General features: G+C 38.5%; 1 pseudogene; it reads left to right on the plus strand.

The window, feature by feature from the left end:
* The first annotated feature begins 15167 nt into the window (after positions 1 to 15167).
* LOC144369660 (E3 ubiquitin/ISG15 ligase TRIM25 pseudogene) lies at positions 15168 to 16424 on the plus strand (annotated as a pseudogene).
* The last annotated feature ends 2736 nt before the right edge of the window (positions 16425 to 19160 follow it).

Below are 19160 nucleotides of genomic sequence, written 5' to 3' on the forward strand. Positions count from 1 at the left end.
CCCAGGTCACTCAGCTGCTACCTAACACAGCACAATGCCACCTCCCAGCTTTCCCTACCCCACCAGACATCCTGGGGCTGAAAGCAGACTGCCTCCATCTTGGCTCAACATTCTGTCCATATTAGGTGGGAGAAGCAACCAGATCAGATCTCCAGCAGCCAGGTACCAGATTTGCAACCTCTCCTCTCTCCAGCCATGGTAACACAACACAGTAGCTGCCCAACACAGGCGCTGAGTGCGATCAGGGCACCACCCACAAAAGCCTCCGTGTGAGAGGTTCCTCAATTGGGAATTGTTAATGGAGAGGGAGACTAAAGTTTGAAGCCTAACAGAGAGATCAGGAACTGGGAAATCTCCAGGCAAGATAGGGAGATAATTCCAGGTGCTCAAGTCATATAAGCAGTCCCAAAAAGAGACCCATGAGGTGCAGTCTTCCTGCAGAGACTGGCGGGTGCCATTCCCCACTTCCAGCTACTCTGCACCAGGACCAGTCTACCTACCCTGGTTACCTCCACCATCCTGAGGGCAGAGAAACCAGCTTACAAGAGACAACCCTGCCTATTGGATGAGAAGAGAAGCAGAAAAGATACGGATCTCTAAAACTAGCAACAACTCTGGTTTCTTCCTTCTGAGTATTTTTTTCTCTTTCTCTTCTATACCTCTATTCTCTAGCCCTCACATCCCCAACATACGTGAAATCAAGAACTTTGCATGAAATAGGATTTTGAGAACTGAGTCGTCTGAATAATATATATATATATTTTTTTCTTCTTTCATTTTTCTTTCTCCCTTCAAATTTTATGATTTTAAATTCCTGTATTTTTCTAAATACATATAAGTGTTTGTTAGATGTACTCTACTGTCTTCCCACATACTTGTCTACCCTATATTACTTCCTGTCTATTCTCTTGCTGCTAATCCTCTTCATTTGATTTCTCTTTCACACTTCTTAAGATACATTAACTCTATATCCTCACATCCTACCTTCTCAGCATATTGTTCTATGCCCTACTCTCAGTTCATTGTTCATCATCAGAAACTATAAACCTTTTTTTTACAAAACTACTGATTATATTTTAGGTAATAATTGAATCCAATACTTCTGTACATTGATACTAAACTGTAAATGCCTCAATAACAACAAATTGTTCATAAGTGGTATATTGTTGATATTGGGATCTGTTAACATTGTCCTTCTCCACAAAGGAGAAATTTTGGAACCCTACAAGAGCACTACAAACCTATAGGGTAAAAACAATAACACCCCAGACCCACAGAGCAGGAAAGGAAGACACATGAGCAACATGAAAAGACAAGGGAAGAAAGTGTCCCAAACAAATCAAGGCACCACATCATTAGAATCATTGGCAGCCACAGCAGAAGAAATTACACAGAAGGAGTGTAGAATGTACATGGTTAAAATGTTCTGTAAACTCAAGGAAGATATAGAAAAGCAAATACAGGCAGTGAAAGATCACTTTGACAAGGAGCTACATAAACAAAGTAGGAAGGAAAAGGATCAACTCAACAGGGAGATACAGGTTCTAAAAAAACAAAAACTAACAAAACAGAAATCCTTGAAATGAAAGAAACAATAAGCAAAATTAAAAACTCAAATGAAAGCATCACCAACAGAGTAGACCACTTGAAAGATAGGACATCAGACAAAGAAGACAAAATATATAATCTTGAAAAGAAAATAGACCATAGAGTGATAATGGTAAGAAAACATGAGCAGAACATTCAATAAATATGGGATAACATAAAAAAGACCAAATTTAAGAGTTGTTGGAATAGAGGAAGACATAGAGGTCCAAACCAAAGGAATGAACAATCTATTCGGTGAAATAATATAAGAAAACCTCCCAAACATGAAGAATCAATTGGACATCTAAATTAAAGAAGCCTACAGGATGCCAAATATACAAAGTCACAACAGATCCACAACAAGGCACATTTTAATAAAAATGCTCAACATAAAGAATAAGGAAAGAATTTTAAAAGCCACAATAGAAAGTAATCGGATTATATATAGGGGAAAACCAGTTAGGGTAATGACAGATTTTCAACACAGACCTTGAAAGGTAGAAGATCCTGGAACAATATATATTAAGCTCTGACAGAAAATAGGTGCCAACCAAGAATCTTGTATCCAGAAAAATTAAGGTTTATATTTGAAGATGAAATAAAAACCTTCCATGATAAAAGTTAAAAGAATTTATAGTTAGAAAACTGGCACTATAAAACATGCTAGGAAAAATATTCCATGAAGAGGAAACGAAAAACAACAATGAAAATCAGCAGAGGGAGGTAGTACCCTAAAGGAAAAACTAATCAAAAAAAAAAATCAAGTCAAGTTAAATAACAAAAAAGTTAAAAATATGGCTGGGAATACAAAACATTTCTCAATAATATTAATCAATGTCTCAACATTCAATAATAACCCTGAATGTTAATGGCTTAAACTCACCAATCTAAAGACATAGGCTAGCAGATTGGATAAAAAACAAACAAAAAGACCCAACAACATACGGCCTCCAGGACATTCATGTGATAGGAAAAGACATACACAGACTGAAGATCAAAGGTTAGGAAAAATCCTACCACTCACATGGACTGCAGAATCAAGCAGGGGTTTCCATACTCATATCAAATAAAGTAGATTTTAAGCCAAAGTTAATCAAAAGGGATAAATATGGACATTACATACTACTCAAGAGAACCATATACCAAAAAGACATAACAATCATAAATATATATGCCCCAAACAATGGTGAAGCTATGTTCATCAAACAAATTCTTCTCAGGTTCAAGAGTCAAATTGATCACAACACAATAATCTTGGGTGACTTTAACATACCTCTCTCACCACTGGACAGATCTTCCAAAGAAAAGTTGAATAAAGAAACTATAGAATTCAACAATATAACCAATAACTTAGACTTAACTGACATATATAGAATATTTCAACCTTCAGCAAGTGGATATACTTTCTTCTCAGCAGCACATGAATCCTTCTCTAAAATAGACCATATACTATGTCACAAAGCAACTCTTAGCAATACAAAAAAGTAGAGATACTAACATACATTTTATCAGAAAATAATGGAATGAAATTGGAAACCAATGACAAAATAAAAATCACTCCAATACCTGGAGACTAAATAATTACTACTGAATGAACAATGGGTTGCAGAAGACATCAAGGAGGAGATGAAAAAATTCTTAGAGATAAATTAGAATATAGATACAACATATTAAAATCTCTGGGACTGTGAAAGAAGTTCTAAAAGGAAAGTTTATTGCATGGAGTTTATTTCTTAAAAGAAGAAAAAGTTAACAAACAAATGACTTCACATTACAAATCAAAGCCCTGGAAAAAGAAGAACAAATCAACAGAAAAAGCAGTAGAAGACAATAAATAATTAAAATTAGAGATGAAATCAATGAAATCAAAACAAAAGAAACAATTAAAAAAATTGACAAAACTGTTGGGTTCTTTGAAAAAAAAAATTGACAGACCGGTAGCTGTGCTAATGAAGAGACAGAAATAAAACTCAAATTACCAGCATATATGATGAAAACGGTGATATCACAACAGACACTACAGAAATACAGAGAATAATTAGAAATTATTTTGAAAAAATTATACTCCAATAAAATAGAAGACATTGAAGGCATCGACAAATTTCTTAAGATATGATTTTCCCAGATTGAACCAGGAATATATACACAATTTAAACAAACCAATATCAAGTGATGAAATAGAAGATGCCATCAGAAGCCTACCAACTAAGAAAAGCCCAAGTCTGGATGGATACACAGCTGAGTTCTACAAGACCTTTAAAGAATTAAAACCAATGCTTTTCAATTTATTACAGGAAATAGAAAAAGAAGCAGCCCTTCCAAACTCATTCATGAGGCCAAAATCACCCTGATTCCAAAATCAGGCAAAGAAACACCAAAAAAAAAAGATAACTTCAGAACAATATCTCTAATGAACCTAGATGCAAAAGTTCTCAATAAAATTCTGGGAAATTGAATAAAAATCATATCAAAAAGATTGTGCACCATGATCAAGTGGGATTCATCCCATGGATGCAAGGTTGGTTCAACATATGGAAATCAATAAATATAATTCATCCCATCAACAGACACAAAGATAAGAATCATATGATCATCTCAATAGATGCAGAAAAAGCATTTGACAAAATAGAGCACCCCTTCAGGTTCAAAACACTAAAAAAAACTAGGAATAGCAGGAACATATCTAAACATCATAAAGGCTATCTATGCAAAGCCTCAGGTCAACATCATTCTAAATGGGGAAAAATTAAAGGCATTCCCTCTAAAAACTGGAACAAAATGGGGACATCCTCTTCCACCACTTCTATTCAACATAGTTCTTGAAACACTGGCCAGAGCAATTAGACAAAAGAAATTAAAGGGATGTATATAGGAAAAGAACAAATTAGCACTGTGTGCTGATGATATGATTCTATATCTAGAAGACCCAAAAATCTCCACCAGAAAATTTCTAGAACTAGTAAATAAATTCAGCAAAGTAGCAGGATATACAATAACCACCCATAAATCAAAGACGTTTAAGTATATCAGTGACAAATACTCTAAGAGGGAAATAAGGAAAACTACCCCATTTACAAGAGCCTTAAAAAAATAAAATACGTGGGAAACAACTCAACTAAAGAGGTGAAAGATATGCAATGGAAACTACAGAATCCTAAATAAAAAAATTAAAGAGGACCTTAGAAGATAAGAAGATCTACTTTGCTCTTGGATAGGCAGAATTAATATTATCAAAATGACCATACTACCAAAAGCACTATACAGGTTTAATGCAATTCCAATCAAAATCCCAATGACATTCCTCATAGAAATAGAAAAAGCAATCATGAAATTCATCTGGAAAAATAAGAGACCAAGAATAGCTAAAGCAATCATTAGCAGGAAGAGTGAAGCAGGTGGCATAACTATACCAGACCTCAAACTATACTACAGAGTAATAGTAACAAAAACAGCATGGTATTGACACCAAAACAGACTGGAAGACCAATGGTATAGAATAGAGGACACAGAGACTAACCCACAAAATTACAATTATCTTATATTAGACAAAGGGGCCAAAAACATGCATTGGAGAAAAGATAGCCTCTTCAACAAATGGTGCTAGGAAAACTGGAAATCTATATGCCCAAGAAAATGAGCTTAAATCCCTATCTCTCATCATGCACAAAACTCATCTCAAAGTGGATCAAAAACCTAGGAATTAAACCAGAGACTCTGTGTCTAATAGAAGAAAAAGTAGGCCCTAATCATCACCATGTGGGTTTAGGTCACAACTTCCTTAATAAGATTCCTATAGTGTAAGAATTAAATCCAAGAATCAATATATGGGATGGGCTCAAACTAAAAAATTTCTTCTCAGCAAAAGAAACAATTTGTGAGGTGAATAGAGAGCCTACATCCTGAGAGTAAATTTTTACCCCTCACACATCAGATAGAGCAGTAATCACTAGGGTATAGAAAGAACTCAAAAAGTAAGGACCAAAAAACAATAATCCAATCAATAAATGGGCCATGGGCCTTGACAGACACTTCTCAGAATATATGAAAAAATGTTCATCATCTCTAGCAATTAGCGAAATGCAAATCAAAACTACTCTAAGATATCATCTCACTCCAGTCAGAATGGCAGTTATTATGAAGACAAATAACAATAAGTGTTGGCAAGGATGTGGGGGAAAAAGGTACACTCATTCATTGCTGGTGGGACTGCAAATCCCAATATTGGTGCAACCAATATGGAAAACAGTATGGAGATTCCTTGGAAAACTGGGAATGGAACCACCATTTGATCCAGCTATCCCTCTCCTCAGCCTATACCCAAAGCACTTAAAAACAACATCCTACAGGGACACAACCACATTAATATTTATAGCAGCACAATTCATAATAGTTAAACTGTGGAACCAACCTAGATACCCTTCAGTAGAGGAATGGATAAAAAAAAGTGGCATATAAACGCAATGGAATATTACTCGGCAATTAGAGAATAAAATCATGGCATTTGCAGGTAAATGGATGGAGTTGAAGAAGATAATGCTAAGTGGAGTTAGCCAATCCCAAAAAAACAAATGTTGAATGTTTTCTCTCATATAAGGTGACTGATTCATAGTGGGGTAGGGAAAGGGAGCATGGGAGGAATAGACAAACTCTAAATAGGGTAGAGGGGTGGAAGGGGAAGGGAGGGGGCCATGGGGTTAGCAATAATGGTGGAATATGGTGGACATCATTATTTAAAGTACATGTATAAAGACATGAATTGGTATAAGCATAATTTATATACAGAGATATGAAAAATTTTGCTCTATATGTGTAAACAGAATTATAAATACATTCCACTATCTTGTATTTAAAAATAAAATCAATTTAAAAAAGAAAATGCTGCAACATATAGGTGTAGGTAATGATTTCTTCAATAGGACTTTATAACTCAGTAAATAAGAGCAAAAAGTTAGATGTCATCACAGTGAAGGGAACAATTCATAGCACAAGGACGGAATCCACAGAATAGGGAAGAACACTTTGCCAGCTATTCTAACAGAAGATTAATATCTAGACCACATAAAGAACTCAAAAAACTCAATATCAGAAGCCCATTCAATAAATGGGCAAAAAATTTTAGACATTTTCAAAAAGCAAAAGTATAAATGGCCAAAAATTATATTTTAAAAATGTTTGACAACTATAGTCATCTGGGAAATGTAAATCAAAACTACAATGAGTTTTCATTTCAAATTACAAATAACAATAGATTCTGTCAGAATGTGGGAGGAAAGAACCCTTATACAGCCTTTGTAGGAATGTAAATTAGGATAGCAACTATGGGAGTAATTATAGAGATTCCTCAAAAGACTAGGAATGGAACCACAATATGACCCAGCTATACCATTCATCCTCAGTATTTAACTAAAAGATTTAAGTCAGCATAGAATAGTGACCTATGCCTGTCCATGTTTAGAAGAGCAATTCACAACTGCAATTTTGAATTACTGTATAAATTACCAAGTTTGGAACCAGTCTAAGTATCAGTCAATACATGTTTGAATAAAGAAAATGTGATATATAGACACAACGGAGTTTTTTTTTTTCAGCCTTAAAGAATCATAAAACTATGTCATTTGCAGAGAAATGGATAGAACTAGAGACCATTTTTAGACAAAATAAGTACACTCAGAAAGGCAAGAATCATGTTTTCTCTCAAATGTGGAATTTAGCCAGAAAAAAAAGGATCTCATGAGAGCAGTAACATAGAGGAAGGGGATGAAGGGAAGGGAAGAAAGGAGAGTAAGGAGGTGCTGAGCATTTAAATTTATCAAATTATGCAATGTGCATATACAAACATACCAAAATGAAACCCACTATTCTGTGTAATTTCTATGTGCTGATAAAAGAATATCAGTTAACAAACTGGGAGGCAACTATGCAAAACAGAGAAAAACTCATGGATACACAGGATCCTAAAACTGTTTGTCCAGGAGAGATGTTTTCTATAATCTTGAAACAATTTCACTTTAAATCTTGTTGCTAGCGCATTCTGCCTGTGTGCTGCAGCTTGGCGCTGGGTGTGTACAGTGCATGTCAGTCACTACAGTCGTCATCCAAGTCTTGCCTTGAGTCCTTGCTTCCAAGACACTGGTCAGGAGAAGATGAACCAAGAACAAATTGAAACATGAATCTTCAGAATTTTAAGTGTTATCCATTCCTCAGCCCATTGTCTGTGTGATTATCTACTTCCATTCCTATTATATGGGGCACTGTGGATTAAATGTCTTGACCCCAACTTTAAATATTGAAGACTCAATCTCTAATGTGATGGTGTTAGGATGTTGGGGCCTTTGGGAAGGAGCTCAGTTATGAAAGTGGAGCTTAACCCTCATAAACACGGGAAATTACTTCTCCTCTCTCTTTACTCTGTGAAGATACAAGGAAAAGGCTGTATCTATAATTCAGGATGTGGGTCATCAGAATCCCTCTAATCTTGCATTTCCACCCTGCAACAAGATGAGAAATAAGTGTCTGCTGCTTAAGCCATTGACACCCAGAGATCTCACAAAGACTCACACATAGAACCATACACAGACCCCAACAAAGAGCCATGGTGAACATCACAGAGACCTCTGACAGCCACCACAGAAAATATCTCACAAGGATTCCCCTTAAAAATAAGGGAGGGCTGGGGATGTGGCTCAAGTGGTAGCACGCTCTCCTGGCGTGCGTGCGGCCCGGGTTCGATCCTCAGCACCACACACAAACAAAGATGTTGTGTCCGCCAATAACTAAAAAATAAATATTAAAAAATTCTCTCTCTCTCTCTCTCTCTCTCTCTCTCTCTCTCTCTCTCTCTCTCTCTCTCTCTCTCCCCCTCCTCTTTAAAAAAAAATAAGGGAACAGCCTGGCACAGTGATGCTTGCCTGTAATTCCAACAGCTTAGGAGGCTGAGGCAGGAGGATCACAATTTCAAAACAAGCCTCAGCAGCAGTGAGACACTAAACATCTCAGTGAGACCCTATCTCTAAATGAAATTCAAAATAGGGCTGGAGATGCAGCTCAGAGGTGGAGTGTCCTTGATTTCGATCCCTAGAGACACCCAAAAAATAATAAGAGAACAGATCCTCACACAGATCTCACAGAGACCTCCACACAGGCCTCTGACAGAGACTTGCACTGAGAGAAATTTCAGAGACCTCTCATGGAGACCTAAGGCAGAGATCTCCCTCAGTAACTTCTCAATGCCACAGTATTTACACCACTCCCTCACAGAGACACCACTTAGTCTCCCAGACTCTATGGAAGCTTCAAAGATTCTCATAGAGACCTCACAGAGACCCCGGAAAGATGACCATACAAGAACCAGTAGAGACAGTACAGGGACTTTCAGTGCAATTAGCGAAACCTCACAGAGATTTCCCAGGGACTTCACAAAGCTCACCTTCAGAGACTTCTCCCAAAGAGATCTCTAACACAGAATAGGCATAGAAAGACCTCACACAGAAACTTGTGCAGAGGAACCATAGAGTGACCTCCCACAGAGACCACACACATTTATCAGGTGATGGCACTGTAACCTCTCAGGGCAACATTACACAGTAATTCTCACAGGACCTCATATTGCCCCACATACCCAGAGAACCTCCACAGTGATTTTACAGGTTTTCTACAGAGTTGTCCGCACAGAACTCACCCAGAGAAAAAACATGAAGCCCTCTTCCTGCCCCAGAGAGTCCTTAACAGAGATGCCACAGAGATGTCCTACAGTGCCTCCCAGGATTACAAAAGCCTCACAGTCTCCCACAGGGACCTCCTCCTACATAGAAAATCCACAGAGACATACATAAAGATCTCACCACAGGAGAGTCCTCACAGAAGATTCTTATAGAGAATCCTCTACACATAGCTCCACAGAGACCTCACACAGATTTCAAGAGACCCTGCACAGGCACTTCATAGAGTTCCCAAAGAAACCTAACACATGGAGAACTTTCACAGAGACCCCACATCCATTCCTCCTTCCTAGTAGATCTGAAACCACTTCACCAACTGCAAGCACAAGAGGGACACCACCAGCCTTGTCCTGTCCCCAGAACACCAAGACACTGAGACACGGCCTCCCAAATGGTGTTCTCTGCTTGGGAAAATCCTCTGGAACTTTGGTTCCATGGTAATACCATTGCCTCTGAATAGAGGAACTGCAGATTCCAAATACAGACCTGCCAAATTCCTTCCTCTATGGGTTTTCACCAGTCTCACCTCTGACCCACACTTTAGAGAATCTCGAATTTTAAACGTGAATAAAATGCTGCCAATCTTCAGTGAGAGAAATTATCTTGTTTGTCCAGCTTTAGTATTGACAAGTAAAATGCATCAATGTCATATTTTATTTCATTGGAGACAAGAACTGAGCAGCAAAGAGGCATCTGGACTCATATCTATCTCCCAGGGGGCTGTCCAGCTAGCACATTATTCTGCACATAGCAGATAATATGAAACTTGGAGAATTAGCTATATTTTTCAAATAAAAAAAGCTAAGTATCATGAAAAGATTTTTTTACAAACAAGATTTCTGAAAATATTCTTAGTTTATCCTCTGGGAAGTTCATATTTAATCCTTTATTGTTGTAATGTTTTGTTCCTTAAAATGTGGTAAAGCCCTCAAATAATATATTTTGGAGAGGAGGGGCTACTAAGGATTGAATTAAGAGGCATTCTACCACTGAGCCACATCCTCAGTCCTATTTGTAGTTTATTTAGAGCCAGGGTCTCACCGAATTGCTTAGTGCCTTGTTTTTGCTGAGGCTAGCTTTGAACTTGTGATCCTACTGCCTCCACCTCTCCAACTTCTGGGACTACAGGAATGTGCCACCTTGCCCAGCTGTGAAATGATACTACACATTTCCAAAATATAAAGTGTTAATTTTCAGTGAACATAGCTTAAACTAAGCTATGTAGAAGATTTCATTTGGAAAGAATTCTAAGAAATGAATATTTTCTAAGACTCAGGCAGTTGAGCTCTGTTATATATTCATTATAGGGCTGAAAAGGACACGTTACTTCAAACAGTTTAGAATCCTTCAAAATATATCACTTAATCCATGTTTGAGATACACACAGAGACTAATGAAACTCCTAGTAGGGAACATTGAAACATCTGAATTGAGAAAATTGTACATTTAATCATATTTATATTAGAATAATCCATAATGAAAAGTTTCAATTATTATACCTCAGCACTTTCCAAAGGATGCAATTGGTAAAATTACACATTTCTTATCAGTTATAAGCAATGTACTTATCTCATTTTTTTTAAAGACATCTGTCAAGCATGTGTCACTGGTTGGGTCTCTCAGGTTATCCATCATGATAAAAGCATCACAGTCCTTTTATTAAAAGAAGTAGAGCTGACACAAGGACTCCTTAAGTCTATTTGTTTCAATAAGAAGTCCCATTCTCCATAATTAAAAATTTACACCTATTAATTTTTCTACTCTACTCCCTTGTAATGTCATCAAATCATAAAATAGAGAAATATGATCATGGATGTCCTCTAATACTCTTCATTGGACTATTTGTTTTTTTTATAGTGGAACTTACACAGGGTAAGTTTAGGTTATCAAAGAAACAGGAAACAAATTAGGAAATATTCTATATGGAAAATGCTTTACAAAGAATAGTGCATCCTTTTCAAATTGATTTTTAACATTATTAATTGATTACTACTCAGTCTTTAGAGGTGGTTATAAAGACTGAAAACAGATAAGCATTCATAATAATAGTTAATTACTCTGACATGCTGAATGTATTGTCCCTCGGTAGAAATTCATAGTTCAATAAGCTGGGCAAAACAGCAATGAACAGTTTGCATTAAAGCAAAATTCCCATAACTCACTGTATATATCCATCTGTCACATGTCACCTTGATGATATGTGTGTCTAATTTTCATGGCAGAAACCCAGAACCTTATTCAGAAGTAATTCAGGGGTTCAATCCATTACAAAGATATTTATACTACAAACTTCATAGCTACCTGTATTTTATTTTAATAAAATTTACCTACTATAAAACTTATAAATATTTCAGCATTTTTAAACATACCAAGAGATAGATAACCAAAAAAAATTAAGATATTGGAGAACAAAAATACATCTCCCTTGTTTTCAAATTTTTCACATCAAAATCTTTTGATGCAAATAATTTGTTTTGTTTCACAGTACTGGAGATTGAATCTGGGTCCTAGTATGAACACATGCTATACCACTGAGCTATACCCCAAGCCCCTTTTTTCTTTCATTCTTTTTTGTGGTGCTGGGGATTTAACCTAGGGCCTTGTGCATGCAAGGCAAGCACTCTACCAACTGAGCTATATTCTCAGCCCTGCCCCCTTTGTATTTCATTTTGAGTCAGGGTTTTGCTAAGTTGCTGAGGCTGTTTTTCAACTTGCAATCATCCTCAGACTCCTGAATATCTGGGATTACATGTGTGTACCACCTTGCCCAACTTGAAGTGCCTTTTTAAATCCAGAGATGAAAGACTCTCTAAATGACATCTAGAATCTATTACAAATTTGGTTTTGAAATAGACTCTTATTTAATAAGGTTTCATATTGACTTCAGTGAATCAGGCACTCCAGAATACAATGTGGAGTGGTAAAATATGTGATTCCTTCTTCATATTCCAAGGGAAAAAGCTCTTTTGCAAATAAGCAAAAACAAAAACAGGAAGGCATTCTACAATGTTATCTCTAAGAATAATTCCCCTTAATAGACTACAATGCTGTTGACAATTTCAAGGACTTTTACATGTAAAGAATTCCCACAGGAAGAAATTACTCCAAGCTTTCCCAAACACAGCTACACATTCTGTCCTTCTCACCACCTTAACAGTATGACACATCCAGCTCCAGATAGTCCCAATGGCTTCCCTGTTCTCCAAGATTGGTCACATTCATAACCATTTTGTAACACAATAAATTGCTGTAATTATTTCCAGAGCCAAGGTGGATTGTTGCATTTTACAAACAAATACAGGACTCTGTGATTACTCAGAGGTTTGCTGGGGCCCCCTTCCTTGGGATGAGTTGTCATATCCAGAACAATCTATCTCCCCATAAACATGTGACCCATGCTTCTCACCCCCATGGTACAGTTATGCAAACAACACAAGTGATACTATCACAAGTGATACCATCCAGAAAGCTATAAAACAATGCTTTGCCAGCCACAGTGAATGGGAATTAGAAGATGCTAAGCTCTCCTCTAGGAAACATTTTTGTGCATTAGTTTTTCTCATTCTCATTGTGACATTACATTATGTCTGAAGTTATTCTTCCCCGCTTTGTCCAATACTTGAAATTGCTGCCCCCAGCTCCTTGATGTTCTCAACAATCTCTACCATTTTTTTCCATCGACCAGTTGACCATTCAGATATCTCTTTTAGGAATCCTCCTGAAACTTTACAAGTAATACCATCCCTCTACTCTTTTATATTTCTGCCACAATCTGTTGCTAGGAACACTTTAAATACCTATTTCCAATATCAATAAAAACTTCATGAGGTGTACAAATTTTTTGTATGCTGTGGTCCCTAGAGTGACAGAAACTTTCCACATTCTAGGTGTATGACTTAAGCAAGTCATTTAGTGTCTCCAAACATCACTTTCTAAAATAAGAATGAATGTTAATAACATTGTAGTGAACAGGAAATGAGTTACAATATTAAAACACTTTGCATAATTCCTATTGGATGATGTTGATATTATCATTGTTTTTATTTTTACTGCATGATTGCCAACTTAACTTTTACTTGCTAAATAAAGTACACACAATTGCTGCATATTGTTTTCAGAATTAAACACTGTTGTAGCACAAAAACTAATGTTTAATACACACTACATATGTACAGTGCTGAGAAAAAAAATAAATGTTCTTTCAAGCAATTTTACAAATCACTTTTTTTAACATGATATTTAGTGGGTTTCTACTAATTTACTTTGGTGTTAAAGGACTGTTTTCTGTAATCCTAGTTACTTTTGCTTTCACTGTGAATAAGCTGCATTCATAGAGTTCTTCAAAACTGACTTTGTTCCCTCCACACTGCCTATGCACACCAGCTCCTGGGTACTGGTGTCTCCAGCTCTTGGGTGAAACTTAGGGTTCCCATGGCTCACCTGCTTGTGTTCAGATAAGAAAAAATCCACTAGTTCTCTCCAGGAACAAAATGAGGTTCAGTAGCAGTAATTACACTGCCAGTCCCAGGTTAATAGTCAAAACTTGACATTGCATTAAAACATGAAGTTTCTCTCTCAGGAACAGCCAGGCTTGCTGGAATTTTGCAGAGCCAGGCCAGCAAACAACAAGTAGATGTCTCCATTTGTATGTGGTACATCTACCTCTTCTGCCAAACAGGCCTAGTGGTCTTGTCTTCAAGTCCAGCAGCTACCCTGGGAGTAAAAAAGCAAGAAAATTTCACTTGATGGTTGTTGCTCTTCCCTGAGCCCACAGGATACTGTCTGGACTGCACATGCATTCAGAGGGGACACTTTCATGGGCATTTCCTGGGGTTTCCAGGGCCTTGCTCCTGTATTTCCTCTGGCTGGTCCTCTCAGTTTTTCCCTAGATCCCCTCATCTGGTAGTACTCTTGGTATCACCATCTCTCCCATCCCAGATTTCTTAAGCTGTGGTCTATCTTTTGACCCTGTGGTGGGAAAAGCAGTTATTCCTAAAATAGCCTCTTCTGTGTTTCTGGGTCCTTCAGCTCACCCTACTCCTAGATGGCTCAAAGATGGTCATAAAATAGTCTTTGAGTCACTCCCAAACATTGACAGGTTCTCACAATTGGTTCATACATGGGAATTGTTTTAAGAAAAATTGAGAACACTTAATTTAGCAAAACTTGCCTAAGGAAAGAAAACAAAAAGGATCTAGCACAGGGTTGCACTTGGGACCAAAGACGACCTCAGCAGATTACACTCACTGCCAGAGAAAAGAAAGTGCCATATGGAAACACTCTGATTGGGTGCAGTAAGCATTTCTGACCTATATGCTAATAGTCAGATCAGTCGAGAGCTTGTGATGGTCTGAAGCTGAGTTGCTGTGACTGACGGAGAATTAGTTGCTTTGTTAAAAGTGCATTCCTAACCTTAGACTGGTTTACAATTTGTATAACAAGCTAGGTTACTGGTCACCATATACAGAAGCCACTCTGGGAGACATGTTTAGGACACACTTAGTTTAAGCATTAGCCCTATTTTGCTCATATTTTCAAATCTCCACACAGTGACTAAATCCTTGAGTTTAGACAGAAACACTATCTTCTACAATTCGTCAAAATGGATCTTCTTGATTTCTGTTCAGATTTCAGTTTCACAACTTCAAGTTACTTGGATCATCCGGGCATAGTGGTGCATGCCTATGTTAGCAAGTCAGAACACAGAGGCAGGAGGATCATATATTCAAAGCCAGCCTCAGCAACTTAGAGAGCAGAAGTAACTTAGCAAGACCCTAATAAAAAAAAATACAATATAAAAATAAAAAGGATTGTGGATGTGGTCAGTGGTAAAACACTCCCCTGGGATCAATCTCCAGTTAGATGGCTTGTAGGTTTTATGTCTACCATAATAAGACCACTGGATGTGCCAGGACAGCAGTGTATGAGTATTTAAACTTTGAGTACAACAGGATACAATGTCCTCGGCAGCCTGGGGATGGTTGTGTGTTGGTCTCCGGCCTAGGAGTCTGGTGCCATTGTGGAGCTGTTCCTGCTGGTGAGAAGCTGTCATGCTCCGTCTGCCTGGAGCACTTCATGGAGCCGGCCACCACCCCATGTGCCCACAACTTTTGCAGGTGTTGCCTGAACGATACATGGGCCTTTCAGGGCAAGCCATACCAGAGCCCAAGTAACACGCTGTCTCCCCAGAGTTCCTAGAGCAGAAGAACATGACACTATGCGCCCTGGTGAACCAGTTTCTACAGGCCGCGCTGGAGCAGGCACCCACCATTAACTGGACACCACGCTCCCCTGGTGGCCCCCAGACCAGACACCCGGTGGTCTGTGACCACTGTCTGAAGGTGGAGGAGACCGTGAAGACCTGCTTAGTGTGCATGGCCTCCTTCTATCAGGAGCACTTGCTGTCACATCCCGAGAGAGCCCTGCCTTCCAAGACCATCTGTTGCAGCTGCCATTAGGAAACCTGCTGCACTCCAAATGCTCTCAGCACAACTGCCTGCAGGACTTATTTTGCCCCAGATATGCCCAGTGTATCTGCCACATTTTCCTGGTGGAGCACAAGGCCTCCTCTCTGGTGTCCCAGAAACTGACCTGCCCCGATCTGGAAAATAAACTGAAACATAAACTAACCATCACATACAGTTGTATCAACGGGCATCAAGAGCACTGGAGGACATAAGAACCAGGTAGCAGAGCTTGTGGAAGGCTGCAGACAGGAAGATGGAACAGCTGAGACAGGAATACATGTAAATGAACGTTCCCATTGATGCCTATGAGGCGAACTCTATACACAAGATAAAGGAAGACGAGAAGAGGATCATCAATGAGTTTAACTCCATTTACCAGATTCTCCTCAAGAATAAAAGAGAGATCCAGACTCTGAAGGCAGAGATGGAGAGCTTGGTGAAAGGGGACAAGTTCAAGTATCTAGAGAGAGCATCAAAATTGCAAAAAGTCTCAACGAAGCCAGACTATGTCCCCAAGGTGGAGCAAGACCACAAGCTGATCACACACACACACACAAAAGAGACTGCTCAGTATTTGTTACAAATGAAAACCTCTAAGCCAAAGGTTTTTCTGCAAACCTCAGGGCAAGGTTCCTTGCTGGTGGCAGGGTAATAAATGAGTTTCCAAAGTCCTCACAGACATGGCTCATTTCTTGCAGGTCTGATCATTTGCCATTAGTTTTACTGGTCAATTGGCAGATGAAGCCCTCCTTTGAGGAGCACAACTCTAGGCCACCATGTCCTCTTTTGCCACAGTCTGGCTAGGCACAATTCACCAGCCACTTATCAAGCAGAAACAAACTTTATTTTTAGAACACACGCCATACCACACAGAGCTCTTCAGGAATTTCCTCAGAACCCAACTGCCACCACCGGATTCCCACAAGCCTCTCAACCCCCCAACTCCTCCTGCTCTTGAGGCCGATTGGCTGGGTCGCATGGGCAGAGCCAAAAAAAGTCCCCCAATGAGCAGCTCTATGGTCTGAAAGGGCAGGGAAACAGCCCAATGAGCATCACCGCAGAGGAGCCAATCAGCTGGCAGCTAGAAGTTTGCTGGGGCTGCTGGGAGCCAATCATCAGCTGGCAGCTGGAAGTTTGCTGGCAGCTGGAAGTTTGCTGGGGCCCATTCTGCTGTGGCTCTCAACACTCCTTGCTCCCTAGTCCTGCATCTTAGCCTGTAGGTTCTTGGAAGGAAACTTTTTAAGCACAAGGACACTCTGTGTTATGTAGTTTTAACAAGATAATGTCATTGGCAAGTTCTATAGAGGGGCACCCATGTCCCCTCATCACCTGTGTTTAGAAGGAATGATAGACAGAGACCCCACCTTCAGCCCCTCTGCATGGGGGATGCTCCTCCTCATCATGGACTCCAGGTCCACAGGGACCTGAATTTCTTAGGGGAAGGGAGGCACTAATACCACCTGCTCACCACCAATGAGGAATGGATCAAATTTCAAAGCCTCTGCACAGTGAAGGGTAGTTTCACAGACTGAAAAGACAACTTAGAAAGTGAGAGAAAATATTTTTCAGCTATTCATTTGACAAAGAAATAATATGCAGAATAAACTTTAAAAAACTCATAAACTCAACAACCAATAAATATGTAAAAACAATAAAAATCGGAAAAAGTGACCTGATATACTTCTCAAAAGAAGAAATACAAATGGCCAGTAAATAAATGAAAAAATGTTCCACATTTTTAGCCATCGGGAAAATACAAATTAGAACGACAATGAGATTTCATTTTACCCCAACTGCAATGGCTATTATAAAAAATAATTTTAAAAAATTACAAATGCTGGTGAGGATGTAGAATAAAAGGAACTCTTTTACACTGATGGTAAGAATGTAAATGAGTACAACCTCTGTAGAAAACACATGGAGGTTTTTCAGAAATCTAAAAATAGAACTACCATACTATCAAGGTATACCACTGCTGGGTATTTATCAAAAGTAAATAAAGTCAGCACACAAAATGATACCTGAATGCCCATGTTTATTGTGGCACTATTTACAGTGGGAATATGGAATCAGCCTAGATGCCTCTCAAAATATTCACAAATTTAAAAAAATACACACACACACACACACACACACACAAAGGAGTATTATTTAGCTATAAAGAGTAATACAGTCATCATTCATAGGAAAATTGATGGAACTCAAGGGCATGGAGTTAAGTGAAATAAGTCAGACACAGTTAAGGCACACATAGCCTATTTTCTCTCAAATACAAAAACCAGGGGGATTTAAAAAATGTCCTAAAAGTAGAATAGGGACCACTATGGACCAGGAACAGTACAGGGTGACAGAGGAGAGGGTAAGAGAGGGTCAAGGGGAGAGTGCACGTGATCAATGCACCTGTGGAAATGGCTCAATGAAGTCTATTAATTGGTACAACTAATAAATTACAATGATAATAAAACATATATTCATATAAAGAAGAGGACACAGACACACTTATACAGAAGGAGATCATATGGAGACATAAGGAGAAGATAGTCATCTATAATCCAAGGAGAAAATTCTCAGAAGTATCCCACTCTAATGACATCTGGATCTCAGTCTCACAGTTTCCAGAACATTTAATGTTTGTTGTTCAAGCCACCTTGTCATGGTATTCTGCTATGGCAACCCAAGCTGCCTAATACACACACCTTTCGACAGAGAGTTCTAACCAGAGAAAGTGGACTCTTTTATTTTCTCATAACAAACCCTGGCTGATATTCCACATGAGTCTGTCACTGTGTCCAGAAGTAACTAACACCACTCTCATTATCTTAATCCTTTTGATGACATCAGTTAGCACTATCCAATTTGAAACTGAATGCTAGTGAGGATACAGATGGGAGAGTTCCAGAGTGAAGAAAATGAAGACCAAGTACAAAATTCAAGGGGTTCAAAACATTAGTAGTCAAAATAAATAATATTTAGTGTATTAGTTCCAAAAATCTAAATTATAATGTCCAAATTCTGAGGAACTCCAAAATGTCAAAAATTGAAATAAAAACAGGATCTCCAAGAATGTTTTCTATTCAGAAACTTAACCAAAGAATGCCATAGACTGCAGGTGATGAGAATGGACCCCATCTGCAGGGCTAGAGTTGACCCAGAAGGCTTTAGCTGCAAGGAGAACATGGAACTATATAGATCATGACAGAAGAGAGTCAGTGGGATGCCAGCAATAGGGGATGGATCATTCAGGACTCTTAATCAACCACTATAGAAGTATTTCAGTATTGTAACTATCTATCAGGCGTGGTGATTTGAATCACAGTCTCTGACTGGCAGACCACAGGAGTGCAACTGTGCTGCAAACTCCTTGTGCAAAATCGCTAGACTGCCCAGT

The sequence above is a fragment of the Ictidomys tridecemlineatus genome, chromosome 13, assembly GCF_052094955.1.
Source record: "Ictidomys tridecemlineatus isolate mIctTri1 chromosome 13, mIctTri1.hap1, whole genome shotgun sequence".
Classification (NCBI taxonomy): domain Eukaryota; kingdom Metazoa; phylum Chordata; class Mammalia; order Rodentia; family Sciuridae; genus Ictidomys; species Ictidomys tridecemlineatus.